The 24,596-nt window shown below is 34.9% G+C and overlaps 1 pseudogene; it reads right to left on the reverse strand.

Annotated features, from left to right (window-relative positions):
• Positions 1–1,154: 1,154 nt before the first annotated feature.
• LOC143550118 (uncharacterized) lies at positions 1,155–16,151 on the reverse strand (annotated as a pseudogene).
• Positions 16,152–24,596: the final 8,445 nt, after the last annotated feature.

The raw sequence follows: 24,596 nt of genomic DNA on the forward strand, positions 1-24,596 counted from the left end.
CAAATGCATTTGCATAATATGTTTCAATATTTCCATAGCAACAATAACCATAAGAATTTCTATCAACAGAATTGTAATATTGAGGATGATTAAAATTGTTAGTTGTTTGAGAAAATGTTTGGCGATGATGAGGTGGAATGTACTTACTAAAAATACTTGGTTGATTAACATTGTCAGACACTTTATATTTGATTTGACTCGTCCTCAATGTCACAATTTGTAGACGAATAAATTGGCACACCAACACAAACATTATCAACCACATAGACATTAACATTATCAATCACATCAACACTAACGTTTTCAAACACATTAGCACAAACATTGTTAACCACGTCAACATTTAACCATCTCAGATTTAGTTTTTAATCTTTGTTACTTTCTTAAAAAACTTTAGTTTCATTATCAAAATGTCCACATTTCATAAAGACATCACAATTCCTCTGCTAGTTTTATCTAACTGGAAGAGTTTTATCATTCAATGTATCACGAACATGAATCGATTCAACGATATTACAATACAAATGAGTATCAAGTTTCTCAATAAAATATTTACATGCCAAGTCAGAGTTTAAATTCATAACATCATAAAAGCTCTCAACACACACACATCACTCTCCTTAAGCTCTTTACCTACGAGTCCACCTGCTACACAAGATGAATTACCATTAGCACTTACGGTTTTATTGATTGGATCAACAGTATAAGATACATGTGGCTTTGTTGGTTTAGATTTTGACACATGGCCAACACAATAAACCATTTCATCTTCAGGATATTGATTGAATTCAAATCTTGAAAAAGGTTTTAAATTATTGTTAAAGGTGGTATAGCCTCATGTTTTGTCCTAACCCCCCCCCCCCCCACCCCCACCCCCCGTTTAACACCCAATTGAGATTCAATAATCACACCAAAATATTTCATAGGCAATTTCAAATTTATCAACTGTGATTTTTCTATCAAGTAATTTTAACTTAAATGTTTCTACCTCAGAATTAAGTTCATCCGTCACATTCTTATAAAAATCACGAATAGAAGTGGCATTAAGCCGCAACACATTAAGTTTAACCATATTAGCACTATGAGATTTAATTCATTTTTTAAACAGTTTTTTAGATTTGCTAAAGTTTCTTATAGAAGATTAATTCATCAATCTAATTTAATAATTGCATATTATAAGCTCTATACGGATATACTTTATCAATCGAAAGTGGAGAATATAATTGTTCATGTACTTCGGGAGTGACCCAAAGAGCTTGATTGGTTCCAATGGAGCTTTCAGTAGCAATCTCATTATCAACTTTGTTCAACTTCTTCCCACTAGCACTTGAATTTTCACCTTGTACAAAAGGCATCCCAGCAAAGTTTATTGGCACCATCAACCCACTGAGTTGAGCTTCCCAATTTCATTCTCCCGACTTAGTCAACATGGATTTCCCACCTGCAATTGAGCTTCCTTGATCAATCCTTTTAGCTCATGAGCCTTTGCCCGTTTCTCCCTTAGTAAACTCCACAATTCTCAAATCATTACCAGGATTCCTTGGGTTGGTGCACTCTCTTGCAAAGTGACCGGGTTCGTGACAATTTTAACAACGAAGCCTGTCCTTATCAAACCCAGTCTTATTTTTATTTGTCTTTTGAAAACTGTTACTCCCACATTTCTTGATGAAGTTCGTTTCTTTGTGTACAACCATTGTCATTTGATACTTGATATCCATTTCTTCTAGATCTTGTTGATTAACTTTAGGAAGATCACATTGAGTAAAGTCTGGTGGAATTAGGTTTCCTTTAAGAAACTCTTCTTGACATGCCATAAAGGCTTGGAAAAGTGGATGTGACAATCATTAACAGAAGGGGCTTTGTGAGTTTGGAGTGGCAACGGGATTTCCCAAACCATGAGCCTTCAATGCTTGATTAACAGCTTGATTCACCGTATCTTGAATTGTGCTTTGAGTGGATGGTTCACTTAGGTTAGCTAATGACATAAACTCTTGATTTTCTTTAGTCTGAATTCCGAAATGGCTACCCTTGATGCCATAAGAAATATGCACACTCGGATGGGGTTAAGATAGAAAATTAGTTCTATCCTTAGTTCTCGTGGATACTCCGACTTGATTAAGAGAGCTCACATGATTAGCCTCGAAGCTTGTCATCCATTTCAAAGTATCAGATGATGGAGATCAAATTCATGAGTGTTGTCTCCTACATGTCTCTTGTTTTCTTGATTGTGGTGACATTCCTATTACAAGAATATGAAAGAGAGTTTAGCAATTTCTTGTTAATTTCTCCAGCCTCTCGAATGATACCCACACTTCTCATCTTGGTGTTTAAGGCCTCAAAACGATCAACGATTGACTCAATGTTTTCACCTTGAATGCGATTGAACATATTAAAGTCACCACTCAACATTTCCTTTCGACTTTCCCTTATGTCAAGATTACCTTCAAAGTTCTCTACCAACGCATCCCAAAGTTCCTTGGCCGAAGTACATTCTTTCACACTTTGAGTAATTTTCTTATCCAAACACATGCTCAAGAAACCAAGAGCCTTTTGATCAATTACAATCAATTATATGTCACCAGGAGTCATGGCACTTAGGGGTTTTTCAACCATTTGATCGACATAATATCTTACTTGAGGACGATGAGGTTCATTTTCAATTTATGTTAAAATCTTGAAGTCTTATATCTTGCAAAGTTCTTAAACTTGTACTTCCAATCATTAAATTCTTCAAATCATATGAGTTTAGGAGGCTTATTGTTTGAGCCGGACTCATTTTCCATCACTAATTAGTAGTGTTTCAACAAGATTTCAGCTTCAGATCTATGTTTAGGGCACATAGAATCAAAATTTTAAAATTCTACTAAAAATTGTGATTGCAAGTGTGATGGGATTGCAAATGTGATCATGAATATGATTGCGAATGAGGTTTTGAACGGATTGAGAATGAGGTTCTGATGATGCATTTGTGATATGGGATTGTGAAATACGAATGCGATTTGTATTCCAAGGCGGTTGCGATTGTGATGATATTGCGATTGCGATTTTGTTCAGTTCAACCAATAATTTGGAAACTATAACAGATCTTGAGTCCATACATTTTCTCGGTTACTAAACGCAAACTTTCACATACAAACACCCACGCAACTCCAATTTAATCACAACTTTAACACATGGATCCGGAAACCGAATCTGTCAAGAAGGCAAATCCTAGATCTAATCCATTTCTTATCAGATTAAGGTCCAAAAAAGTCCAAAACTAGTGACTAACAGAAATCCAAGCTCAGATTTACCAAACAACACTATCAAAATCCGAGATGGCTCGAAAATTCCAAAAAGTTAAGTCGAAGATTTGATACCAAATGTAGGTTCCCGAATGGATCTAACAACTTGTTTCGGATCAATCCGTATTAATAGTGAGCGGAAATCACTAATAACACTCGGATCTCGGATCCTGGGTAAGAAAAACCGAATTAAAAGAAGAAGAAATTATAAAGTTTTCCAAAATATGTAAAAGGAGCATGGTGAATAGTGCTGCTTTTATAGGAAGCCCATGTTCCTTAGAGTTCCATTAATTGGGCTCAAATGGACTTGCCCATTGGGCTTACAAGATAAAGTGGCCTCATGACCTATACAAAGTGTTAAATGAAAGCTATGATATTATTACAATAATAAGTATCTAGTACACAAACCTAACATAACAAAATAAGGCCCAACACAAGAAATAAAAATAATATACGATAAATGACACAAGAATTTTGCATGGTTCGGTCATAGTGAGAACCTACATCCTCAGGATGCAACTAGGTTATTTCATTAATAAGGTGCGAAGAATACAATTACATAACATATTATATATATATATATATAGATAAACTATAGCTAACAACTTAATGAACAAGAAACATATATGGGCCCGAGGCCTTTTTCTCCTTGTTGCTAGCTGGACCCAAAGCCTTCACAAACCCAATATATATCGACGAAGAAACATAATGAGAGGAGAAGATAGGAACCTTAAACGAAATCATTTATACGGACGATAAGTGTGAGCGAAAGAGTTGATCAAAAAGCTAAGGGAGGGAGAGCATAAAAACAAGACGATAGTATAGATATGTAGAAAGGACATGATAGTGATGATCATGTTTAAAGAGCTATAACTTGTGCTTAAAAATTGGTATAGCGTCTAGCTTTGGTACATCAAAGTTACTTATACATACATACATGCATACATACATACATGCATAAAATTAAACCTATATGTATGTATGTATGTATATATGTATGTATGTATGCATGCATACATACATACATACATACATACATACATAAATACATACATACATACATATATACATACATACAGGTTTAATTTCAAGAGAGAAGTCAAGTTATTGCGAGAAATGCGAGAAATCATTACAACCAATCAAATTTTTTTCTTTTGTTTTCCGTTTAATTAAATGTGAAGGGTATAATGGTAAATGTTGTAATTTTTATATTTTGGTAAGTATTAGTGTTTTTGGAAGTTTCAGTTTTACTCTTTATTATTTTATGTCTTTGTTAATTAAAATAGAAAACAATTTTTTTTTTTGTTATAGTACGTTTATAACAAATATCATCAGTTTAGTCTTTTTTTTATTGTTTGAATTTTCATTTATTATTATTTGAATCTACAAAAATATAGAATCGATACTAAACACAATTCATATTACGACAATGGCGGTATATACTAAACAAAATAATACATACATTCTTATTAACAGCCGACACAAATGTAATAGTTTCAGATCGTCATCAATTTATGTAGCTAAAAATCGTAACATATCAACACATACTCAGATTAACATGTCCCTACAAAACGAATGCATCCCTACACAAACCATTATATACTCATATACAACCAACATATTCATACACAACCATTAAATAAACAAACTCCTATGACTACAAAAAATTTTAATAGCCTACACAGTTTATACGTATTTTGAGAACCATATTAACATACTCATACACAACCTTTAAATAAAAATTTCAAACACAACCTACACATGCTTATATAAATTTTTAACAGCCTACACAATTTATACCTACAAAAAATTTGAACAATCTACATAGTTTATATACAGTAGAAACTCGATAAATTAATACTCGATTATTTAATAAACTCTCTAAGATAATATTTTTTGCCGGTCCCGACTTGGGGATATGGTGCTAAATTAATAATTCGCTTAAATTATAAGATAATACATTTTTGATAATTTCTTTAGACCACATATAAAATATAAATTAATAATTCCTTATATATAGCATATTACATGAATGATTTATGAAGGTTTCTTGAAAAATGGCTCAATTGTCTTTTGTTTTTTGTTGAAATAAATTCTCCTTGAATATCGTCTCTAATTTTACTTAGCATGGTAAGAACTTCTGGTGTTGTTTTCTCATAGCTCAACAAGAAATTGTTCAATATGATTGCCGCTTTAATAGCTTCGTTTCGCAAAGGGGGCTCTATTGTAGAACTTTCATCATCTTCTTCATCGATATCATCTGTATTAATTCTAACAACTCTTTCAATAATTTCTTCATCAGTCAACAACTGTGCAACTACATTTTCTTCTGGGTGACTCAGAACATCTTCGACATCCATTGCATTGCGATAACCCAACTCTTTGATCAAATTCTGGAGTTCTCGAGTGCTTTCACCACCTTCATCTGAGTTCTCAAAAGTCATGTTATCTATTGATCGAAGTTTACAATGACGAAGCAGTTCGCAATTGTATTTGCACGAACATCCATTGTCCATGCTGAAATTGCAAGATTCATTGCATCTTTGTAAGGCCCGGTTACTGGTGCCTCACTTTTGACGTTGGATTTACTTATAAACACAGTTCTAAATATCATAGTTAATTAAAACCTTACGCGGAATATAAAACTTTCATAAAATATTACATATCAAATCATAAACATGTCTTAAAACATTCTTTGTCTTTCAATATTAAAACATTAATCATAAAACAACTTTCGTCTTCAGATGCCAGATTCTTATTATTCTGCCATGTGTCCCCGCTCAAGCCAGCTGTCTCATTCTACTCACCTGCGTGCATACTAAAAGTCAGCTACGCTGAGTGAGTTCTAGTTAATCATACATCATACGTTACATACACTACCTGCCATTATGCATCCGAAGATACATAATAATTACTTTACTAATCTGCTTTCATTACATAATTTCATACATACTTTCAAACTATATAATTACTGTCCATTCTATCTCAGATATTATTAGGGTCTGATCCCTCTGTCCTTATCTATCTCAGATATTATTAGGGTCTGATCCCTTTCTTGTCTATCTCAGATATTATTAGGGTCTGATCCCTTTCTTCTCTATCTCAGATATTATTAGGGTCTGATCCCTCTTTTCTTCTCTATCTCAGATATTATCAGGGTCTGATCCCTTTCTTCTCTATCTCAGATATTATTAGGGTCTGATCCCTTACTTCTTCATCTTCGAACATATTGTCTTTACATACCCGTAACATACATACACTTTCTTTAATCATTCATACATAATCATATCTTGTACATATATACATCATACACATTCATCTTTCATATACATACCTCCCTTGTCAATACATGCAATATCCGAAGATCGTTCACGTACCGACAAGCTTTCATTCACATATATAACATAATATCTATCACATAAATATACATGGGATACACATACCACTTAAGGTAAGTCTATTAACTATTACATCGAGTATGCACGCAGCCCCGAAAACATAACAAGGAAATGGGGCTAGAAACTCACCTGAATGCGGTTACGTTCACCGTTAATTGTAATCTCTTCCCTCAGTAGTGCACGACTAACTGTATAACAATTACACGTATCAATTAACTACTACTACTCATATCGTATATCTAGCTTAATTATAACCCACAATGAACGGGGGTCTGGGGGTAGCGCCCCTGGCAGCGGGGTTCTAGCGGCGGTAGCCCCTAGCGAGGTCCAAGGGGCACAGCCTCTGGCTGAGGTTAAGTTGCCAGGTCAGATTGGAAAAATTTTATTTTCATTAACTGTCATATTTTCCATTAGAATTTTAATTTATTTTCTAATTCGCTAACTCATTCTCCATATTGAATTAAGCCTAATTCGTTAACTAATTCGTTACTTTCATAATCTAGTTAGTTAACTGATTCGTCATCTGATCATTATCTGATTCGTCATTGGAGTTCGTTATCTGAAAAGCCCTGATTCGTTACCTTATTCTTAACGAACTAGCGAGTAACGAATCACCTGATTTGTTATATGGTTCGTTGTCTAGTTAGTTATTTGGGCATTATGGATGGGTGAACTGATTCGTTGTCTGGACATAACGAATTGGCGAACTGATTCGTTGTATTGCATTAACGAATTGTTTAGTTAATTCGTTACTTTCTCCTAACGAATTACACCAATATTATCCAGACTTTGACTCAGAGGTCAAAGTCAAAATTGTCAAGATCACCATATGGTCAACATATATTAGATCTGCAGTTAAACCTTCGTTTCTTAACCAAATAACATGATTTAGGTATCAATGAATTCGGAATTACAGCGCCTACAAACCCTAACCCTTCGTTCGTCCAAATATCCATGTTTATGGGTGCGATTTAGGCTATATGTTACGGGTTCTTTAGGTTGACAATTAACCTATCAATCGTTAATGGTTTGTAGCAAGAATCATCATGTCTAGTTCGTTTTTACCATATGTATACAGATCTGGGATTATCTAAATGAATCCGGACCTAAATGAATGATTTCTAGTTATAAACGTACCTTAAACGAGTCGAACTACGAACACGAGCTGGTCTTTGATGTAGGTTCGGTTCGTCACAACGTTCTTGCACCAATAATAGCGTGTTTTCGCCTTCGGATCATGACTCGGGTTATAGGATAGTGTTTGTGTGTGTTTTTTATGGTGTAGGCTATGGTGTAGAGATGGATAAAAATGGAAAGGTTTAGGTTTTAAGGGGTATTTATACTCCCTTAAGCACATGGACCTAAGGCCAATTCCATCCTTTATTCTATCTTTAAAGTCCAAGCCCATCATCATATAGCTTATTTATCTAAACCGACACACGACACTTTATTGAATAAACGAAATTTCATTTATTTATTATAATCAAAAGTAGGATGTTACAAGTCTTCCCTCCTTAAAGGGTTTTCGTTCCCGAAACCTAACTATTACATAAACAAATTCGGGTAAAACTTGCGCATCTCATCCTCAGCTTCCCAAGTAGCTTCTGAACCCTTGCGATGCTTCCATATCACCTTTACTAATGGCATAACCTTGTGACGAAGTTGCTTCTCCTTGCGGTCAACTATCTCGATCGGTTGCTCGATGTAATTCAACTGTTCAACAACCTCAATGTCCATTAATGGCACATGAGACGTGTCATCCGCCAGACATTTCCTCAGATGAGAAACATGGAAGGATGAATGAATTCCTTCTAACTTTTCTGGAAAATACAGCTTATAAGCCACTTCACCAATACGATCTATAATCTTAAACGGTCCAATGTACCTTGGACTCAACTTTCCTCTCTTTCTGAATCGAATGACTCCTTTCCAAGGTGAGACCTTGAGCATCACATTGTCGCCAACGTTAAACTCAATCGGTCGTCGCCGCTTATCAGCATATGACTTCTATCTGTCTTGAGCAGCTTTCATTCTTACTTTAATCTGATCGAACTTTGAAGATGTTTCTTGAACCATTTCTAAACTTCCCATCTCCTTCTGACCAATCTCTCCCCAACATACCGGGGTTCTACATCGTCTACCGTAAAGCATCTCAAACGGTGGCATACCAATACTTGAGTGGTAACTGTTGTTATAGGAGAACTCTGCTAGATGCAGATGATCATCCCAACTCCCTCCAAAGTCAAAAACACAAGAACGTAGCATATCCTCAAGGGTTAGGATCGTCCTTTTAGACTTTTCATCTGTTTGAGGATGATACGCCGTACATATGTTCAACCTCGTTCCCATAGCTTCATGGAACTTCTTCCAAAACCTCGAAGTAAACCGAGTATCTCTATCGGACACGATCGATAACGGTACTCCATGCTTAGACACAACCAATTTAATGAACAAACTTGCTAACGTTTCTGACAAGATAGCCTCTCATATAGGCAGAAAGTGAGCACTCTTGGTCAATCGGTCCACAATCACCCAGATGGTATCATTAGTCTTAGCTGTACGAGGTAGCTTAGTTATGAAATCCATGGTGATGTGTTTCCATTTCCACTTTGGTATCTCCAGCGGTTGCATCTTCCCATAAGGTTTCTGGTGCTCTGCTTTGACTTGTAAACAAGTTAGGCACTTACTGATATAATCAACTACATCATTCTTCATTCCCAGCCACCAATAATCTTTTTTCAAATCTTGGTACATCTTAGTAGCTCCTGGATGAATCGAATATCTTGACTTATGAGCTTCATCTAAGATTCGACCTCTGAGATCTCCATGGCGTGGAATCCACATACGGTCAAACCTAGTCTTAACACCATGAGTGTTTTCCATCAACTCATCTTGCTGACCGAAAATCCTTTCTTTCTTCACTCTCTCTTCATCTACCAGCACCTCTGACTGCACTTTGATAATTTCTTCAAAAAGACTTGAATTCATAATCAACTAGTATGACTTCACTGTTGCAAGGACTTTCTCATTCTTACGGCTTAGCGCGTCGGAGACCACATTAGCTTTCCCATGGTAGTACTTAATGTCGCAGTCGTAATCCTTTATTAATTCTAACCACCTTCTCTGCCTCGTGTTCAATTCCTTCTACTCGAAGAAGTACTTTAAACTTTTATAATCTGTGTAAATAGTACACTTAGTACCATATAGATAATGCCTCCATATCTTGAAGGCATGCACTACTGTTTCTAGCTCTAAATCATGCGTCGGATAAGTACTCTCATGGACTTTCAACTGTCTAGAAGTGTAAGCTATCACCTTCCCTCGTTGCATCAACACGCAACCTAACCCACGATGCGAAGCATCAGTACAAACAACCAAATCCTCATCACCATAGGGTAAAGCAAGGATTGGAGCTTGCGTGAGTCTCTTCTTTAACTCCTGAAATGCCTCTTCTTGAAACTTACCCCAACTGAATACTATCGACTTTCAGGTCAAACCGGTCAACGGTGTGGCTATCTTGGAGAAACCTTCGATGAATCTCCTATAGTAGTCAGCTAACCCTAGGAAGCTTCGTATATCAGTCGGATTCAGTGGAGTCTTCCAATTTGTTATCGCCTCAATCTTAGTTGGGTCCACTAAAATCCCTTCTGGATTAATCACGTGACCTAGAAATCGCACTTCTCGCAAACAGAACGCGCACTTCGAAAACTTGGCATACAACTTCTCTCTCTTCAGAGTCTCCAATACTTCTTTCAGATGCTAAGCATGATCAAACTCACTTTTTGAATAAATTGATATATCATCGATGAAGAAGATAACTGACTTATCCAACATCGGCCGACACACCCTATTCATCATATCCATAAATGTTGCAGGAGCATTGGTTAGACCGAATGACATCACGAGGAACTCGTAGTGTCCATACCGCGTCCAAAACGCTGTCTTAGGAATGTCTGCCTCTTTTACTTTTAGCTGATGATAGCCTGATCTGAGATCCATTCGTGAGAACCAACTTGAACCTTGCAGTTGGTCAAACAGATCATCAATCCTTGGCAAAGGATATCTATTCTTTAACGTAAGCTTGTTCAACTCGCGATAGTCTATGCACATTCTCATACTCCCATCATTCTTCTTCACGAACAACACCGGTGCGCCCCACGGGGAAACACTTGGTCTTATGAAACCTTAGTCGAGGAGTTCTTGCAGTTGGGACATCAATTCTTTCATCTCGGACGGCGCTAAACGGTAAGGTGCTTTCGTGATGGATTGGGATCCTGGTACTAAATCTATCTGGAATTCTATCTCTCGCTCGGGTGGCAACCCCGGAAGATCCTCAGGGAATACTTCTGGATAGTCGCGCACGATAGGAACATCTTTCATTTCTTTTGTCTCTGCCATAGCGTTGACAACATACGCCAGGTAGGCACCACACCCTCGCCTTAACAATCCCTCGGCTTTTATCATCGAAATGACATTAAGCCCGGTACTTTCCTTATCACCATAAACCGTCACCGCACTACCATCCAAGGACTTTAACCTTATTATCCTACTCTTACACACTATCTGATATTCATAATCAGACAACCAATCCATTCCCAAAACCACATCGAACCCTTCTAAGGTCATAACATACAAGGTAACAGGGAACTCATGTCCCTCTAACTCTATCTTACCGTCCTTAACCATTATCATTATTCTAACCAAGGTGTCACTAGCGGTTTCTACCATAAAAGTTTTAGACAATCGGTAACATTTCATTTTAGCTAATTTACTAAATGGGGTGGCTACGAAACTTTTGTTCGCACCCGAATCAAATAATACTGAAGCGGATATACCGTTTACTAGAAACGTACCTGTGACAACATCTGGAATCTGCTTGGCTTGTTCCTAGGTTAACATGTAAGCTCTGGTCCTCGGCCTAGTCTGATCAGCATCATTCTTTCCACTCCCTCCAACTCCACCATTGGTGCATTCCTTGGCAAAATGACCCGGCTTACCGCACTTGTAGCATGCGGGTTTTGCAGTACAATCGGGAGCATAATGTCCCACCTTTCCACATTTGTAACAGGCGTTCGATCCCAGCCTGCATTCCCCACCATGAGCCTTACCACACTTATAACAAACATTTGATCCTCTACTCCACTTACACTCACCTCCATGCATCTTTTCACAGGTCTTACACGACCTCTTCTCCCAAACTCTCGGCTACTTGTTCGTAGGGTTCCACAATTGAGTATCGGGTCGCTTAGCATGATTGACTCACTTTTTATATTTCTTCTCTTCCCCTACCACCACGTCATCCACAGCTAGGTCTTCATAAACCATCTCTGCGAGTTCGACAACAGAGTCAAAAGTAGCAGGTTTATTCGCCCTGACTAACGTGCGAACCTTCTGTGGCAATCCCTTCACATTGAACTTGATTCTCTTAGCCTCAGTGTTAACCATATCGGGTACCAACCAAGACATTCGGTTAAACTCGGTGGTATACTCACGATGCGTCATCGTTCCAGCTTTCAAGTTCAGAAACTTCATCTCCGCCCTCTCAACCACGGCGTCGGCACAGAACCTCTTCATCACTAACACCTTCAGATCCTCCCACTTCATCGCCTTGATCTCCTCTGGACTCTTCCTCTACTCAACCGATTCCCACCAGTACATTGCTTCTTCACCGAATGACTGAGTAGCGTAACCCACAGCTTGGTCGGGACGGCACTCGCTAATGCGGATAATTTTATCCATGGCGGTTATCCACGGAGAGTAGCGATTGCGTCTCCCAAACCAGTCAGCTTCGGCGGGTCGCAACCTTTAAATGACTTGTAGTTGCACCCACCTCGGCCTCTCATCCTATCATCAACTTTCACCGATTTAACCACACTCGAGGCCTCCCTCTCCTTTTCATCATCTTTCTTTCCATCTCCTTCCGCCCTTTTAGCGGTTCTTTCACGGCCTCCAACAGACCCTTCAGGATTCAAGTTCTTCACAGCAGTAGCTACAGCTTGAACAATAGTTGCTTGAATTGCAGGTCAAGTTGAAACCCTTCATTGTTGCTTGGGTTTCGTACAGCATCGCTTCCTTCATCTCCTGTGTTGGAAGCTGCTTCTACCGAAGGTTGTTGAACACGACGAGGCCTGCCACGTCGTCCAGTGCGGCCTCCTGCTCCAGCAACTGCCCTAGATCTATCTATCGTATTCTGGAATGGAAAACACAAAGTTCATCACTCACTGAACTATTTAGTACAAGGATAGTAAGGCTAACAGGTAATGACAGTGGTCAGTTATGATTAGCAGATCACATTACTTTACGTGTTCTATACACTTCCCTTATTTAGTCTATTTGTGCTGGTTCTACTCTTAAACAGTTAATCAATCAAACAATCAGAAAATCCTATCCTTACATACACATATCCTTTCTTTAGCAATTAAACTAACATTAACATTCATTATTCAACCATACACTTTACCGTTACTAAGCTTGCTTGAGTGACACATGGCTATCTTGAACTGGCATCTTCTTTCTTTTCTTACTTTAATCCCATTCTTTGTTCGAGTCTAAGCATGTAGGATGCTTAAATCTCTCGAACTTTGCTCTGATACCAACTTGTAAGGCCTAGTTGCCGGTGTCTCACTTTTGACGTTGGATATACTCATAAACACAGTTCTAAATATCATAGTTAATTAAAAATTTACTCGGAATATAAAACTTTCATAAAACATTATATATCAAATCATAAACATGTCTTAAAAAATTCTTTGTCTTTCAATATTAAAACATTAATCATAAAACAACTTTCGTCTTCAGATGCCAGACTCTTATTCTTCTACTATGTGTCTCCGCTCAAGCCAGCTGTCTCATTCTACTCACCTGCGTGCATACTAAAAGTCAGCTACGCCGAGTGAGTTCTAGTTAATCATACATCATGCATTACATACACTACCTGCCATTATGCATCCGAAGATACATAATAATTACTTTACTAATCTTCTTTCATTACATAATTTAATACATACTTTCATACTATATAATTACTGCCCATTCTATCTCAAATATTATTAGGGTCTGATCCCTCTGTCCTTGTCTATCTTAGATATTATTAGGGTCTGATCCCTTTCTTGTCTATCTCAGATATTATTAGGGTCTGATCCCTTTCTTCTCTATCTCAGATATTATTAGGGTCTGATTCCCCTTTTCTTCTCTATCTCAGATATTATCGTATATCTAGCTTAATTATAACCCAGAAAGAACGGGGGTCCGGGGATAGCGCCCCTGACAGCGGGGTTCTAGCGGCGGCATCCCCTAGCGAGGTCCAAGGGGCAGAGCCTCTGGCTGAGATTAAGTTGCCAGGTCATATTGGAAAAAAATTATTTTTATTAACTGTCATATTTTCCATTAGGATTTTAATTTATTTTCTAATTCGCTAACTCATTCCCCATAATGAATTAAGCCTAATTCGTTAACTAATTCGTTACTTTCATAATCTAGTTCGTTAACTGATTCGTCATCTGATCATTATCTGATTCGTCATTCCAGTTCGTTATCTGAACAAGCCCTGATTCTTTACCTTATTCTTAACGAATTGGCGAGTAACGAATCACCTGATCCGTTATATGGTTCGTTGTCTAGTTCGTTATTTGGGCATAACGAATGGGTGAACTGATTCGTTGTGTTAGTGCACGGTTTTGGTGTCCGTAGCGATCGAAAAAGTTATAGGCGGTTTAGTCTTTGTATTTAACGTATATTGTCAATAGCCTATAAATAGGGAGCTTATGCTCATAATTTAGTAGAGAACTTGTACATAGTTTAAGTTATCCTCTCCATAACTTATTATTCTCTCTAATGTATTTACATTAAATTATCAATAAAGTATTATATTTAAAGTATCGATTTCGTGTTGATGTATCGTATTAGCGGCTAGATCTTGGTCTCTATGACGTTCTCTCACGTTGTCTGGACATAACGAATTGACGAACTGATTCGTTATATTGCCTTAACAAATTGTTTAGTTAATTCGTTACTTTCTCCTAACGAATTACACCAATATTATCCAGACTTTGACTCGGAGGTCAAAGTAAAAATCGTTAAGAACACCATATGGTCAACATATCTAGATCTGCATTTAAACCTTCGTTTCTTAACCAAATAACACGATTTAGGTATCAATGGATTCGGAATTACAGCGCCTACAAACCCTAACCCTGCGTTCGTCCAAATATCCATGTTTATGGGATGCGATTTAGGCTATATGTTACGCGTTCTTTAGGTTGACAATTAACTTATCAATCGTTAATGGTATGCAGCAAGAATCATCATGTCTAGTTTGTTTTTACCATATGTATACTGATCTGGGATTATCTAAATGAATTCGGACCAAAATGAACGATTTCTAGTTATAAACGTACCTTAAACGAGTCGAACTACGAACACGAGCTGGTCTTTGATGTAGCTTCGGTTCGTCACAACGTTCTTGCACCAATAATTTCGTGTTTTCGCCTTCGGATCTTGACTCGGGTTATAGGATAGTGTTTGTGTGTGTTTTTGATGGTGTATACTATGGTGTAGAGATGGATAAAAATGGAAAAGTTTAGGGTTTAAGGGGTATTTATACTCCCTTAAGCCCAAGGACTTAAGGCCCATTCCATCCTTTATTCTATCTTTAAGGTCCTAGCCCATCATCATATAGCTTATTTATCTAAACCGACACACGATACTTTATTGAATAAACGAAATTTCATTTATTTATTATAATCAAAAGTAGGATGTTACAATCTAATACATTTATTTTTGCTGGATTTGGAACCCCTAATTCATAACCCTCCAAAAGACTTCTATAAAATCAACGATGACAATGCATCTTAAAGGCTCGTATGATCCTCGCGTCATAAGGTTGAATTTTTGAAGTTGTGTTTGGTGGCATATTAAAGATCCCCGCATCCATATTAAAGATGTCTTTCATTTCAAACTGATCAACTTTGTCTCTTATGGATTTTAATTTGTCCTCCATGCCCTCCATTTCAACAGATCCACTCTCTCCAAAACGCCGGAAATTTTTAGTTCCATATCTTGCTTTGAACTTTCCAAGCCAACCAATAGAAAAAGTAAAGTCTGGAGTATCCACTGGATACATATCTTTCATGAACTTTTTGGCCTTCTCGATGATTAGTTCACCTGTCATATTCACATGTTCTTGATATTGAAGAATCCATTCATAGAGAGATTTTTCTAGGTCAGGAAATTTTGCCGGTTTGTGTCGCTTAACATCGCCTCTTTCGGGAGCAAGTGAGAGATACTCTAAAGACCGCTTAACTGTATTCGATATTATCGTTTGACTCACCTGCAAACCATAGTTACTATGAACCCATTCTTGCAATTGCTTTTGAGTGAGACTTGGATTATCCTTGTTGTGCTTGCATAATGCTCTTCGAATCTCGTCTGTCATTGTTGTTTTTTTCACACCTTTAAGATGGGAAGCCATGTTGTGTGTATGATTTGTTTGTGTTAACCTATTTTGATTTTGTATTTATATAGAAAATATTTTTAATGTCCATAAAGTAATACATTGAACACAAGAAGCATAATAAGGTGGGAGATTGAAGGTTTATTTCAAATTGGGTCGTTCATTTGATATACATGCATTGTATACAATAATTAAGTGGAAGCTTGAAAGGTGTTTGTAGACTAAGTATTCTACTATAAATTAATAAAATATTAATTAATATATAAATTAATAATTATTAATTTATCGATTAATTATTAACTCTTTTAATTAATAAATTTTGGTGGTCCCAAATGTATTATTATATAGAGTTTCTACTGTATATTTGGAGAACCAAATTAACATATACCAACACCAATTATTAACCAACCTATATAGATTACATGTATGATCATAACCAGATTATAAGTGTCAGAAAACTATATCATCAAATGCATGTATAATATTGAACCAAATTTGTGTAGATGTATGTTATATTGGGGAAATTACTAAAGGCCAAGAATCAAGATTGCGTATAGATTACTAAAAGTCGGTGTCGGTTATTACATAAATTGAGAAAATTACCCCTTATGGGAGTCTGGGTAAATCCATTACAAAGCAATTCATATTTCGAACAGTAAAAAAAAACACATTTTGGCAGTATACTAAACACAATTCATATTACGACAATGGCGGTATATACTAAACAAAATAATACATACATTCTTATTAGCAATGCCCAACACAAGTTGAAAATATCCTAAAAAATTAAATAGTCATTCTAATTGTCATTTGAACATATCCTACATAAGTTGAGAACATCCTACAAAGTTATGAAATGATTCTTGTTAGTATTTGAATATATCCTACATAATTTGAAAACATTCTACACAATTGGTGAATCTTTTCACATTTGTGAGCAACCACTCTTTGCTTTAAATTCACCGAAGTAAATGATCAAAAACTATACCTACACAAAAAGAAGACAACTCTAAACTTCCAACTAAGCCAATTTTTTTGTTACAAAATTCCAATCAAAGAAAACAAAAAAATTGAAATAACACAACAAGGATAATTTTTTTAACAGAAAATAAGGATACATTCTATTTCAATTTTGGGATTATAATTCCAATCAGGGAAACTTGGAAACTCTAAGCATTAAATTATTTGCAGTTAAACTTTTAAAAACTCATTAATGTGCATGTTAGTTATAAAGGATTGGACCAAACTACCCTTTTTATATTAAAAGTCTCATAAATAATTTGATTATTATTACAAGGTTGCCATTATCATTATGAACCATAGATTAAACATAATCAATGGCTCAGATTCATTTCTCACACTTCTTGTAATAATTTGACCTCTCCCCTGAACCATCCTATATATATATATATATATATATATATATATATGATTAGGATCATATGAGAACTATTTTGAAATTGAGAACTTTAAGAACCATTTTAGACCACAAATAACACTCTTTTTAACAAAAAAAATAAAAAATTTATAAAACAAAAAAAAACTCGAACATAAAAAAACCAAAAATTTTTATTTTTCATCCCGATTTTATAAAAAAAAATTGAAAAAAGAATATCGGTTTAAAAATTATACACATATTTATAATACTTATTTTTTAATTTTATACATGTTTTTATACACATATGTACAATTTAAGGTAAATGATAATGTACATATGTGTACATTAAGTAATTAGATATAAAATAAAATTATACACATGGGTATAATACGAAGTTTTTTTTTTTATTATTTATTTATGAAGCCGGAATGAAATATAAGAATTTTGATTTTTTTACTTTTTAAAATTTTTGTTATTTTTTTTATGATTCGTTTAAATATTTTTTGTAGAGTTTTTTTACTCAAAATTCTCAATTTTCAAAGAGTTCTCTTAGAATCCTTCCCATATATATATATATATAGGATAAGAATCATGAGAGAACATTTTTGAAATTGAGAACTATGAGAACCATTTTGGACCACAAAATATCCAAAAAGAAAAAAAAAATCATAAAATAAAAAAAAAAACACAAAAATGAAAAAAGTAAAAAAACCAAAATTCTTATTTTATCATCCCGGTTTCATAAAAAAAATAAAAATAAAAATAAAAATAAAACTCGGTTTAGCTAAATTATATACACATATGTATAATATATACATATATATACATTTACATGTTTTTTTGTACACATGTGTATAATTTAAGATAAATGATATTATACATATGTGTATATTACGTAACTAAAGATTATATAAAATTATACATATGTGTATAATATGACGTTTTTTTAAAATTTTTTTATTTTATTTTTGTTTTTTTAATGAAACCGGAATGAAATATAATAATTTTGGTTTTTTTACTTTTTTAAATTTTTTATTATTTTTTGATTTATGATTTTTTAAAATATTTTTTTAAATGTGTTTTTAGTGGTCCAAAATGGATTTCAAAGTTCTCAACTTGGAAAGGGTTCTCTTAGGATCCTTACCCGATATATATATATATATATATATATATATATATATATATATATATATATATATAAGGGTTCAAATAAAAAGAAGTTGTTTCCTAGGAATGGTAAGAACCAATATAATTTTGACATTTGGCAATAAAACCTATGGTGAAGAATAATTTTAGGAAACTATGTCGGTTATAATGGTGAAAGAGTAATTCTATGAAACTATGACGACTATTGGTAATTTTAAATCTCAACCATTGATTAATATGATCCAATGGCTATGATTTATTCTTAGTCTTATAATTTTAGGATAACTCTCTGTAAAGCCCCGTTCCCGGTAGCCCTACTTTAGCGTCAGATTTACTCATAAACACAGTTCTTACAAATCAGAGTTAATTAAAACTTTCGCGGAATATAAAACTTAACAGTTTATTACAAAACATTTAATTCATCCTTTAAAATCGTAACATAAAATATCATATTTAAAACATCGTTTCTTCCATCATCAGATGCCAGCCGCTCAATCCATGCCATGTGTCATCCTCATGCCATCTCAATAAACATGTATACCTACGTGCATACTAAAAGTCAGCTACGCTGAGTAAGTTCTAGTTAATCAGGCGACATACAATACATACACATATCATACATACATACATACATATCCGAAGATACATATCCATACTTCACCAATTACCCTACTACCATACTTACATACATACCTACAATCACTAATCCTGGTTTACCGAGAGTACAATCATAGTCTGCTGTCTATACCATACTCAAGGTTGCGAACACGTAAAAGGTCTGCAGTCCTTACCTATGTTCACCAGTTATGGTACGTGCAAGGTCCGCAGTCCTTCCCTATACCATCTTATATTGACAACATGTACAAGGTCCTCAGTCCTTCCCTATGTTGCAACCTAAACCATAGCACATACGAAGTCCGCAGTCTTCCCCTATGCTACCACAACACAAATATAGCACGTATAAAGTCCACAGTCCTTTCCTGTGCTGACGCCTATCTACATTACGTATAAGGTCCGCAGTCCTTATCTACGTTGGCGTCTATCTCCTATAACACGTATAAGGCCCACCGTCCCTATCTACGTTTACATCTATCATCTATATCACGTATAAGGCCCGCAGTCCTTAACTACGCCATCACCTGCCAAGTCTACGTCCAACAGAAGTTAGAGGGATTCGCCATCCTAACTTACTATGTCGAACGTAGGACTCACATACCATTAGTGTACCTGTATACACATACTTCACATATACAATAATTACATTATAGCATAAGAACACTCTAGGCGTTCTTTACATCATTCATTTAATAACCATACCCCTTGTCGATACGTGCAATATCCGAAGATCGTTCACGGCCCGACAAGTGTTCGTTTGTAATGTTCATACATCTTCCATATATAATATTCGTACCTTTATTTATAACCTGACAGTACGCGCAATATCCATAGATCGTTCGCGTATCGACAAGCAATCATTCATATCTATCACATATATCACATATGACATACACTTATCACTTAGGATAAATGTATTAACGACACATCAAATATGCACACAGCCCCGAAAACATAACAAGGAATGGGGCTAGAAACTCACCTGAATCCTGCTAAGTTCACTAATAGTAGTTAATCCTTTCTTTAGCTGGCATGGCTAACTGTATAACGATTACACATATCAATTAACTACTACTATCTATATCGTGTTTCTAGTCTATTTACAACCCTCAACGAATAAGGGTTCGGGGGCAGTGCCCCTGACAGCGGGGTTCTAGGGGCGGCAACCCCTAGCAGAGTCCAAGAGGAAGAGCCCCTGGCTGGGGTCGAGCTGCCAGGTCAGCTTGGAAAAAATTTTATTTACATTAACTATCTTAACACATTTTCCATTAGAAAATTAAATTATTATTTAATTCGCTAACTAAATCTTTATAACGAATTAAGCCTGATTCGTGGTCTAATTCGCTATTCTGGTTCGTTATCTTATCATAACTTGATTCGCCGTCTAGTTCGTTATCCTCACATAACGAATTGGCAAGTAACGAATCACCTGATTCGTTACTCGATTCGTTATGCTAATTCGTTGTCTGATCATCATCTGGTTCGTTACCTTAGCATAGCGAATTAGTATATAACGAATTACCAGATTCGTTATCCTATATAACGAATGGATAGATAACGAACTAAGAGCTCATTCGTTATCAAGTCTCACGAATTGTGTCCCATTCGTTATGAACGCGTAACGAATTGGTCAATAATAACGAATCATCTCTGTTCTTATCCAGACTTTGACTTAGGGTCAAAGTCAAAATTGTCAAGAACACCCAACAGTCAAACTATATTAGATATGCGATTAAACCTTCATTTCTTAACGAAAAATCATGATTTAGGTATCATTGGAATCGTCTAAGCAGCGCCTACAAACCCTAACCATCCAATCGTTCAAAACATCGGGTTTATAGGGTGCGATTTATGTATATATATATGGGTTTTCATACTATCGATTAACCTATCAATCTGTAATCAATTTCAGGAAGTTTAGCCTCTTTGGATTCGTTTTTACCATACTAAAACAGATCTATGATTTCTAGACTAAATCCGAACCTAAACGAACAAGTTCTCGATATAAACGTACCGTAAACGAGTCGAACTACGAACACGAGCTGGTCTTTGATGTTGCTTTGGTTCGTCACGACGATCGAACACCAACAAGCTCGGGTTCTTGTCTTCGGATCTTGGCTCGGGTTAGAGAATAGTGTTCGTGTGTGTTTATCAAGGTGTAGGCTATGATGTTGTGATAAAAATGGAAAGGATTAGGGTTTAAGGGGTTTTTATACTCCCTTAAGCCCATGGACCTAAGACCCATCTTTCCTTTTTGGTCCATCTTTAATTTTATTAACCAAGCCCGCAACCCCTTAAGCTTTATTATCATATTATTATCATTAACCCACTAACTCGAATACTTCACCCGACGCAAATATTATATTAAATATTATTCTAGAATTTTCGGGATGTTACACTCTCCCATATATATATATATATATATATATGAAAAGGGTTCGAATAAGAAGTTTTCTTAGAGTGGTAAGAACCAATAAATTTTTGACATTTGGCATTACAAATGATGGTGAAAGAACAATTCTAGGAAACTATGTAGGTTATAATGATAAAAGAGTAATTCTAGGAAACTATACCGGTTATTAGTAATTTTAAATCTCAACCATTGATTAACATGATCCAATGGCTTTGATTTATTCCTAGTCTTCCTAAGAAACTACTTATTTTTAGGATAACCCTCCCATATATATATATATATATATATATATATATATATATATATATATATAGGGTAGGGTTAATGTAGAAAACAATATTTTTGTGAGAAGAATAAGAATAGATTTAGTCCATTGGATCTATGATTTAGTGGTTGAGATTGGTAGTTTTTAAATAATTGTATTGTTTCATATTTACATTTTATAGTGTCATATTTAGGTGGTTTATTTTATTTTAAAGCTCTTCTCACACTTCTCACAAAACACTTGTTTTTTATTTGAACTCTTTTATATATATATATATATATATATATATATATATATATATATATATATATACACATATAGGGTAAGGATCCTAAGAGAACCCTTTGCAAATTGAGAACTTTGAGAACCATTTTTGACCATTAAAAACACCCTTAAAAAAATATTTTAAAAATCATAAAACAAAAAATAACAAAAATTTTTAAAAAGTAAAAAAACCAAAATTCTTATATTTCATTCCGATTCATTAAAAAATACAAAAAAATAAAAAAAAAACGTCGTATTATACACATATGTACAGTATTATTTATCTTAAATTATACACATGTGTACAAAAAAAACATGTAAATATACATATATGTATATATTATACATATGTGTATATAATTTAGCTAAACCGAGGTTTTTTTTATGAAACCGGGATGATAAAATAAGAATTTTGGTTTTTATACTTTTTTGATTTTTGCGTTTTTTTTATTTTATGATTTTTTTTTATTTTTGGGTTTTTTGTGGTCCCAAATGGTTCTCATAGTTCTCAATTTCAAAAAGGTTCTCTCATGATCCTGATCCTGATCCTATATCTATACTATTTAATAAATAAAGCTTTCTAAATGCCACATGTCATCACTATGTTCGTCTTTAAAAAAAATTTCCATCCTCTCTCTCATATTAAATACATTTATCTTTTTAATATTTCATTTTCAGTTTTTAATAATTCCATCATAACTTAAAAAGAATTAATACAATCATAAATATGTTAATTTGTTTAATATAAAATATATTGCATTAGTTATTAATATTATATTTTTATAAGTAACCAATACAAAACAGGTGGGTTTCTTAACTGATTAATGTATCAAACAGTGTTCATGTCAAAACAGTTTAAGATTAAAATGAGTTTTGGTCCACGAGTTGGTTTAAAAAAGTAGTCTTTTACACCTAAGTTTTGATATAGAAAATAACAAAGAAATAATTTATTATTTATGAAGTTTCTAACAACTTTTTATTTCCAAATTACGTAATATGTAATTTTTTTACCGTATAATATATCTTTATATATGTGATACTTTTTTTTTGTATTTCACATTATGTTATTATTTAAAGAAAAATACTTATTCTAACACGGGTACTACACGGGTAACTAACCTAATATATATATATATAGATTTGAAGAATGAAGGGTTGAGATCAATTGGATAGTTTTGGTCTCGCTTATAACAACTTTTGGGAGAGAGGTGGGGTTTGGTAAATTACTACTAAAATGTATGAATGTAAACTAAAATCAGTCTTTATCATGTGTTTACAGAAGTCAATTTGGAAAAACGGATAACAAAAATAAAGCAAAAGAAAACAAAGAGAAGTTTGAAAGTAAGGATAACAAGAATAAAGAAAAAGGAAGCAAAGAGAAGGAGTGGAACATCTGAGAGAGCGCTTCACGAAATAAGCGTGTGGCGCAGTGAAGGGTTTTTGTTGGGGTTTCCGGCTCTCCCGGACTCCACCTATTTGTGGAATAGGGGAGGGGGGGGGGGTTGATATTAACGTGTCAAGGCACTTGAAGAAGGCCACAAATGGAAGCAACCGATGCTTTGGTCATTCAGTTGACTCATTGCTGCCAATTCGTGCTTGCTGTCATGCTGGCAAAAGCAGTTCGGTCGATTTTACCTACTGTTGGATTTGAACAAATGACTATCTACGCATGGGGATATTTCCGAAATTGAGAAACAAAAAAGGAAGTGAACTAAACAAAAAAAAAAGCAACTTGGACAAAAAATTAACGAAGTGGCTTAGAAAAAGCTTTTTTGTCGATAACCTCAGACCTATCAATCGAATATGGATTAATACGTAATCAATCGAACACTACTTGAAAACGACTCTTCTGCTCAGAAACGAAATGTTCCAAACGTTCCTGCAAATTATTTCTCTCGGTGAACCATTTGTATCTATATGCATCAGGATCTCGATTCATGGATCTCTTAGTTCGAGAAAAAAATAAGAGGATCGAACCATCTCTTCTGACTGTTTTTAAATTTCGATAAATGTTGGTTGATAATATATTTCATTAAAGTTCTATGATTCAGAGTATCATTTCTTCTTTGATCCCTTTGAATTCCATATTCGAAGTTGCGATAAGAACTATTCATTAAAAAGAATCGATTCATACCTTGCATACATGCTTTACATATACGTTTTACAAGTGTTAAATTTGGAAGGGATTCAAATAACATAAGGAGTGTAAGGCATGCAAAAGAGAAAAACTTAATAGATGTAAACAACGTAAGTTAATTATCATCCAACTTCTACCGGCTGAAAAACACCAATAGAAGTAATGAATGTAGAAAGTGCAAGTTATAATTGTAAGCCATTTAAACGTAACTCGATTTGTAAGGGGCAAAATTATAATGTACAAAA

The sequence above is a fragment of the Bidens hawaiensis genome, unplaced genomic scaffold (assembly GCF_021521415.1).
Source record: "Bidens hawaiensis isolate Kalapana, Puna unplaced genomic scaffold, B.hawaiensis_p1.1 tig00000978_1, whole genome shotgun sequence".
Classification (NCBI taxonomy): Eukaryota; Viridiplantae; Streptophyta; class Magnoliopsida; order Asterales; family Asteraceae; genus Bidens; species Bidens hawaiensis.